At 40.5% G+C, this 8,499-nt stretch overlaps 1 pseudogene; it reads left to right on the top strand.

The window, feature by feature from the left end:
• The first annotated feature begins 1,160 nt into the window (after window positions 1-1,160).
• Window positions 1,161-7,852, top strand: LOC149200234 (2-methylene-furan-3-one reductase-like; annotated as a pseudogene).
• The last annotated feature ends 647 nt before the right edge of the window (window positions 7,853-8,499 follow it).

Raw genomic sequence — 8,499 nt, 5'->3', positions numbered from 1 at the left:
TGGTTTAAAAAATGTTGTGTTAAGTATGAACAAATGTTAGTAGCTGTTACTTTTAATAAATTACTATAATTTCACTATATTTTCAACATCATACAGTGTAAGATGATTAGTATTATATTCATATTGGAGGCTTGGATGACCATGCTCACACTGCGGATGTTGTACACTTCTCACTAACATCTATCTGAAAACTATATGATTCTACTTTAAAGCCTTATGAACAAACATAAAATTATTTCTTGATTATTATATAGCAGAGTTAAACGCTCGAAAATTCAATGCTACTAGTTTAGTTTATTAATATGAAAAGTAGTTTATTGACTTAAAACATAAAGTAAAAAGCATATAAAATATAAAAACTTAATGAAATTCTCAATGGACAGGCCGAGGAAATTTGAAATTCCAGGCCTACACGGCCCCACGGCAGAAGTCATTAAATATTGGCCATCGACGACGGCTGGAGTTTATTCAATCTACATGCTTGTATTTCGCAGCACTGTGTCATAGCAGACGTCGTGATAAGATGCTTTGGTGTCTACTATCGTGCTTTTTCTCTCTGAAAAAAAGATGCTTTGGTATCATAGCAGACGTCATGGTAGATGTGAGCAAAGGTAATAGGTAGATCCCAGCAGCAGTAATAGGTGTTGGTAGATGACAAGTAGAACCTATGTCGTCACGGTAAACATAATTAGGTTTTGACCAAATGAGCCATGGTTGAATCTTTCATAGATGAACGGCGCCACCACAGAAGTCATTAGATATTGGCTGTCGACTACAGAAACTCCTATTTCCACCCAGCGTTATAAATGTTATCTGAAATGCGAGGGGAATAGCCATCACGCGCACTCTGATAGCACGTGGAGAGAGAGGGCGAGCGTGGAGAGGGCACTCCATGGCTATTCCCCTCGCATGTCAGATAGCATTTAGAATGCTATAAAGGTGGAAATAGGAGTTTCCATCGACGACGGCTGGAGTGTTTTCCATCTACATGCAATGTATTTCACTTTCGACGATGGCTGGAGTGTTTTCCATCTACATGAAATGTATTTCGCTTGTAACAATGTCAGTAAATATGCAGAGCTGCATGCACTTCATTAATCGCTATAAATACTCACCCACCGCATCACAGGAGTCAGTGAATTACCCACTATCTGGTTCGCCGATCAGAGTGAGACAAAAGGGAAGGAACACAGGTTGAAAGAAGATATGACTGAAATGCACAAAGCATGGTTCTACAAAGAATATGGATCCATAGACGTTTTGGAGTTCGGTGAATTCCCAGTGCCAAAGCCGGGGCTAGGCCAGATTTTAGTTAAAGTCTGAGCTGTCACGCTGAATCCCGTCGATTTCAAGAAACGGGAGGGCTTATTCAAAACCAACGATTCCGACTTTCCGGTATTCACTTGTTTTGCTTTTGCTTTAACATAAGCTACTCCATCAATGATATATCTATCGGTTGTTTATTCCTTTGTGTAATTTTCCATGCTTCGTTTGTGCTACGCAGGCTGTGCTGGGTTGTGATGCAGCTGGAGTGGTAGTGGAAGTTGGCGATGGCCTTTCGAAGTTCAAGAATGGTGACGAGGTCTACACCGACGTTCAGGACTTCACAGCGGGCAGGCCAAAGCAATTGGGGACACTTTCCCAGTACACCCTAGTGGAGGAACACCTGGTGGCAGCTAAGCGCACTAATTTATCGTTCGAGGACGCAATGAGTTTGCCGGTTGCAATACAGACTGCTCAGCAGGCATTCGATATAGTGAAATTTGAGAAGGGGCAAAGCATGTTCATAGTGGGAGGAGCCGGCAGAGTGGGTAGCCTCGCTATTCAGTTGGAAAAGCATGTGTATGGGGCGTCAAGGATTGTTTCCACGGCTAGCACTTGGAAGCTTGACTTCGTTAAAAGCCTGGGGGTAGATGTGGTCATCGATTATACAAAGCAGAGTTACGATCAAATCTCCGAGAAATTCGATTTCGTATACGACACCATAGGTCAAAGTTAAAAATAATGGAGAAATGGTTATGTGGTTGTAACGCATCTTCTTAGTTTAGGAGTTGTTCCTAGAATTTAGGAGGTTGTTTACAACTACCTAATTTTCAGTGATGTATTTGATTTGTAGTATTCATTTTGATGCAAGGTAGAGTGAACGAGAGAGAGAGTCTCCTCTTTGTTTGAGTGCAGTATCTAGGTGGTGTACACACCTGTGAGCTACAACTCCTTCAATTTAATTCAAAGTCTAATTTTTATCTTGGTATCAGAGCTTAGGGTAGAGATAGCCTTAAATTTTTTTTAGGGATGTATCATTAGTTACATATCTGTAGTGGTAGAAGAGCATGTAAATGTATCTGTGTGATCAGGTGGAACTGCAGTAACACCTGGAGCGAAAGGCATCAGATTACTGATCATCTCTGAGCCGAAGGAAGGGTTGGAGCGCAATTTTGCAGAAGAAGAAGCAGCGGGCGTGGAATTTTTGCTAACAGTCGCACCATCAGAAAGCAGAACAAGCGGCTGGCGCGGATTTTTAAAGGAAAATCGCGCGGGATAAGCATGCCAGCGCACCAGAAAGGGCCATTGGCACGGAATTATAGCTAGAAAGCGCGCGAGTAAATTTTCCTCACACCGATTTTCTTTTGGCGTGGAATTTTAGATGTGAAGAAGCGCCTTTGACTACATAGAAGTGCCAACCTCCTTCTCTTTGGGAAATCTACAATCTTTTGTAGATCAGTCTTGCTCGGTGGTGGCACATGGAGATTTCTGCTCGGTGGCAGCAGATTTGATTTGCCTGGTGGTGGCGAGTTGGGGTTCCTTAATCCGCTAGGAGGTAGCAGATCGGACCTGCCCGGTGGTGGCCAATTGGGGTTTCGTGATCCGCTCAGTGGTAGCAGATCGGACCTGCCCAGTGGTGGCGAATCAGAGCTCTGTGATCTGCTCGGTGGAAGAAAATCGGTTTTTTGTCCGGTGGTGGCGTTGTGCAGCTCCTCGATCTGTTCGGTGGAAGCAGATCGCCTTTGCCTGTTGGTGGTGTGTTGGAGCTTGTTTGTTGATCTGTTCGGTGGTAGCAGACCGGTTTTGCCCGGTGGTGGCACAGTGAATTCCCTGATCTGTTCGGTGGCAGCAGATCGAACTTGCCCAGTGGTGGCACAGTGAAGTTCCTGATCTGTTCGGTGGTAGCAGATCGGACTTGCCCGGTGGTGGCCAATTGGAGTGTTCAGTTGGGAAAAAATGAACAATGGTTTAGAATCATACCTCCACAAGTCTGGCAAGCTCGATGGAACGAACTTCTCCAACTGGAAGTTCAAAATGCAAACTTTGCTCGAGAGTGCGAATGCATGGTCGATCATCTTGGGAAATGAACAGAGATCTGGAACAACGACCCAAGAACAGGACTGGGATAAGAGAGAAACGAAAGTGAAAGTCATAATGAAGATGTCTGTCAAAGACAATATTATCCCCCATATTAGAGATTGCAAGTCGGCCGCGGATATATGGACAACAATCAAGAATTTGTACGAGACACAGAACACAAATCATGTTCTGGCACTCAATGGAAAATTGTTTGCATTGAGATGGACGAGAATGAATCTGTTGCTGGATTCATGGCCAGAGTCAAGGATCTGAGTGACAAATTGGGAGCCATTGGAGAGAAGGTATCAAACTCAGATCTGGTTACACTCACATTGAACAGAATGACCGATGAATATCAAACAATCATCTCAGGGTTGTCAGCGAGGGAGAAAGCCCCTTCTTTTGATGAGCTGACAGCAATTCTGCTCCAGGAGGAAGAGAGACAACAGAATCTGGAAACTCAGAGAAATGACCTTGCTCTGATGGCGAAGAGGCGATAGTACAGAGGAAAGCAGCACCAGCACCAGCACCAGCACTAGCACCAGCAACCATAGCAGCAGCAGCAGAAAGGAGCCAACTCTTTTCAAAAGAGATCATTCAGAGGTATGACTAATAATTATGTTAAGAGATGTTTTTACTGTGGGAAACCTGGTCACTAGATTAAAGAATGTTATAAGAGGCAAGCGGATGAAAGAAGAAGCAAACAAAAGAAACATCAGGGGTGTTTTGCTGGAGAAGAGGAGGACCACAGCCATGATCTTCGACTATTCACAGTCGATTCTGCCCTTTCAGCATAAAAAGGAGATGAGGATAATATATCGTACGTCGACTCTGGTGCATCCTCGCATATGACCGGTAAGAAGGATTGTTTTGAATTTCTTGAAGAATCTGCATGTTGATCAAAAATTTATTTAGGAGATGATAGTGGGTATGAGATCAAAGGATGTGGAGATATTCCTGTGAAGCTACCTAGTGGCGACATTAAACATATTTAAAATGTATTATATGTTCCAGGAATTAAAAAGAATTTGATCTCTGTCTCAATGATTACAGACCAGGACATGCAGGTGCAATTCTTCAAGAATGGTTGTGTCAATCAGGATAGCCAGTTGGAAACAGTTGCAACAGGGGTGCACGTGGGGAATTTGTACATATTGGATGCAAGGAGTATGCCATGACAAGCAATGGTTGCAGCTGGTTCAACAGTTGAAAATCTCTAGCATCAGAGATTTGGACATCTCAATTTACAAGACCTCATCTTATTAAAAAGAAAGGTATGGTCGATGGACTTCCTGCTTTTCATAATATCAAGTTGGAATGTGATGGATGTGCATTAGGGAAGATGCATAGAGAAGAATTCCCTTTGCATGTCAACAGAAAAGAAAGAAACATCCTAGAATTAGTGCATACAGATATTTGTGGACCTATGCATACTAGGTCTTTAGGAGGTGCATATTACTTTCTGTTGTTTACAGATGATTGCACTAGGTTTTCTTGGGTGTATTTTTTAAGCAAAAAGAGTCAGGGCTTTCGGTACTTTAAAGAATTTAAATCTATGATAGAGAACCAAACAGGAAAGAAGATAAAGATTCTCCGCTCGGACCAAGGGGGAGAATACAGGTTAGGCGAGTTCGTGAACTTCTGCAAGCAACATGGGATTATACAACAATTCACAGTGCCACACACTCCACAGCAGAATGGAGTAGCAAAACATAAGAATATGACCCTTGTGGAGTGCGCGAGAAGTATGCTTCAAGGTAAGGGTCTATCTAATGGTCTTTGGGCAGAAGCTATTAACACTATTGTTTATTTAAAGAATAGGAGTCCCACCAAATGTCTAGGCTTCAAAACCCCCTTTGAAGCATTGTTTGGACTCAAACCAGTAGTCGGTCATTTAAGAATATTTGGATCTAAAGCTTATGCTCATATACCGAAAGTAGATAAGAAAAAGCTAGACCCCAAAGCCTTTAAATGTATATTTGTTGGATATGGCACAGAGTATAAGGCATACAAGTTATATAATCATGTGACTCATAAAGTGTTTGCAAGCAGAGATGTTATTTTTCATGAACAGACTGAATATGGAAAGGAAGACTCTAACAACGACAACCACATTCCATTGCTGATAGAACTGAACAGTGAAGAAGATGAAGAGCAGGAGCAGGAGCAGAAACAGGAAGAAATAGCAGCAGATAGTGTAATAAGTGATGATGCAGGCCCGGAAAGTGTTGAAACAGATAGAGTTGAGGTAAGTCCTCTACCGAGAAGATCAGGTAGGAAGACTAGACTACCTGCAAAATTGAAAGACTATGCTTTAATGTCCAAAATTTTAAACATTGTAGAACCTTCAAACTATGAAGAAGCAAGTAAATCAGATGAATGGAGGGCTGCAATGCATGAGGAAATGGAATCAATATATAGAAACCATACTTGGGATTTAGTTGAGTTGCTAGAAGGAAAAACCCCTATAGGATGTAAGTCGCTGTATAAACCTAAGATAAATGCAGATGGGAGTGTAGAAAAATTCAAAGTTAGACTGGTAGAAAAGGGTTATTCACAACAAGAAGGAATAGATTTCGACGACACCTTTGCCCCTATAGCTAAACTAAATACAATTAGAATGCTAATCTCTTTAGCAACAAAACATAAATGGAAGCTACACCAGTTAGATGTTAAATCTGCATTTCTGAATGGAGAATTAAAGGAAGAAATATATTTAGTACAGTCTCCTGGTTTTGTGAAAAAGGGGCAAGAGCATTTAGTGTGTAAATTGCATTTATGGTTTGAAACAAGCACTCAGGTCATGGTATGACAAAATTGATTCATTTTTTATACAGCATAGCCTTCATAGGAGCCTCAACGATCCAGACCTCTATACCAAGATAAATAAACAGAGGAAAATCATTTTGATTTCTTTGTATGTGGATGACATGATCATAACAGGAAATGCAAATAATTTGATGAAAGAAATCAAGCAGCAAATGTCACAGGTATTTGAAATGAAAGACCTTGGTGATCTTCATTATTGCCTAGGATTGGAGGTGTGGAAAGAATCTGGTCAAACTTTTCTAACTCAAGGAAAATATGCCAGAACCATGTTGGAAAGATTCAGAATGGAACAATGCAAAACAACAGCAACACCATTGCAGCAGAATCTCAAGTTAAGCAGTGATGATGGCACAAAACAGGTGGATGCCACTTTGTATAGACAACTAGTGGGAAGTCTGATATATCTCACGACAACTAGACCTGATCTGGCATATTCTGTTAGCGTGTTGAGCCAGTTTATGTCCAGACCACTTGACAGTCACTGGAATGCAACAAAATGTGTGTTGAGGTACCTTAGTGGTACTTGTAATTATGGTATTTTATAAACTGACATTTCTGATGTTACTTTAGCAGGTTATTCAGACTCTGATTGGGCAGGCAACCTGGATGATCGTAGATCCATCACAAGTTATGCATTTAGTATTGGATCCGGGGTTATTTCGTGGAGTAGCAAAAAGCAAAATATTGTAGCATTATCATCATGTGAAGCAGAGTACCAGGTGTTGTGTGCAGCTACATGCGAAGCCATCTGGTTGAGAAGATTGCTCAATGATGCAGGCGAAGGACAAAAGGAAGCAACTAGCATCAAAACTGACAACCAGAGCACAATAAAGCTTGCATACAATCCAATTTTCCATAAAAATACTAAACATATTGACACTCTACAGTTTAAAGAAATATGTGTGGATTATTGTAACACTTGTGGTAATTTAGCTGATATTTTTACTAAGCCTCTAGGGCGAGTAAAGTTTGAGTTATTTAGAGGGATGTTAGGTGTGAAAAATAACCCTTTCTCCATTAAGGGGGGAGTTAAAAATAATGGAGAAATGGTTATGTGGTTGTAACGCATCTTCTTAGTTTAGCAGTTGTTCCTAGAATGTAGGAGGTTGTTTACAACTACCTAATTTTCAGTGATGTATTTAATTTGTAATATTCATTTTGATGCAAGGTAGAGTGAACGAGAGAGAGAGAGTCTCCTCTTTGTTTGAGTGCAGTCTCCAGGTGGTGTACACACCTGTGAGCTGCAACTCCTTCAATTTAATTCAAAGTCTGATTTTTATCTGTGAGTCACTCATTTCTTTTGCTTCGCATAGCTTTAGTGCAAACATGATGTAATCTAGTAATGGAAATGTTTTATTTAATGTGCAGGGGAGTCGGCCGTCTCATGTGGTGGCCAAAGAAGAAGCCAAAGTTGTGGACATAGGTTCGTTTCATCCTCATCCCAGGGCTGAATTCTCCATGTTAAAACTCAGAGCCCATAACCTGGAGAAGCTGCAGCTGTACATAGAAAGTGGGAAATTGAAAGCAGTGATCGATCCAAAGAGCCCGTATTCATTCTCTGATGTTATAGAGGCCTTTAAACATCTAGAAAGCGGGCGAGCCAGAGGAAAGATTGTCATTTCGCCCATCGAATAAGAGAAGGGTTGATGCAGGATCAAACATTATGTCTGTCTCGTTGTAGGCTTTTTCGGAATGCTAATGAGCATTTGTGGGCATTTTGAATCAGTTCTAGATATATGGATTTATTTCAGGTTGGAGCCATTTTAACTTGGGATTCTCAGAAATAAGAGGTCTTAAATCTTATGGAGTTTTAAGAAGCAAGACGTGTTAAATTTTACGAGTTTTCACTCTGATAAGTGCATATAAGGTGGTGGGCAGTAGTTACATATTGCTTGCCGAGTTAGCATTTCAATGTTAGAGCCACCAAACATGTCAACAAAAAATAAACCTTTGCATATGTCAATCATAACTGAGTGCGTTATATACCTTTGCTTATTGTTTGTTAAATATTGAACTATGTCGTATTCACGTGTCAAACATATAACTTCCATCTTTTCTAAATATGTAAATTTTTTAAAATTACATGTAAATCAATGTGTTTGCATTCATCCTTGTTTTTCCATTCATTGCCGTATCATAACTATAAACAGAATACCAAACTTCCATTACGAATTAGTGATATATCAATAAAATACCAGAAGCAAAACTTACATGATTTAAAAGGCAGGTGACATTTTTTAAAAGGCAGGTGAATATGGAATTAAATTAATATTGTGGAATTCCATATTATCATCCAATAAATTTACATTCAATAAATCTACATTCAAT

Source organism: Pinus tabuliformis, chromosome 2_1, assembly GCF_031772625.1.
Source record: "Pinus tabuliformis cultivar Carrire ecotype Pingquan chromosome 2_1, CPIR1, whole genome shotgun sequence".
Classification (NCBI taxonomy): Eukaryota; Viridiplantae; Streptophyta; class Pinopsida; order Pinales; family Pinaceae; genus Pinus; species Pinus tabuliformis.
Note: the sequence above shows the minus strand (reverse complement) of the source record. Positions and strands in the feature narration are given on the sequence as shown.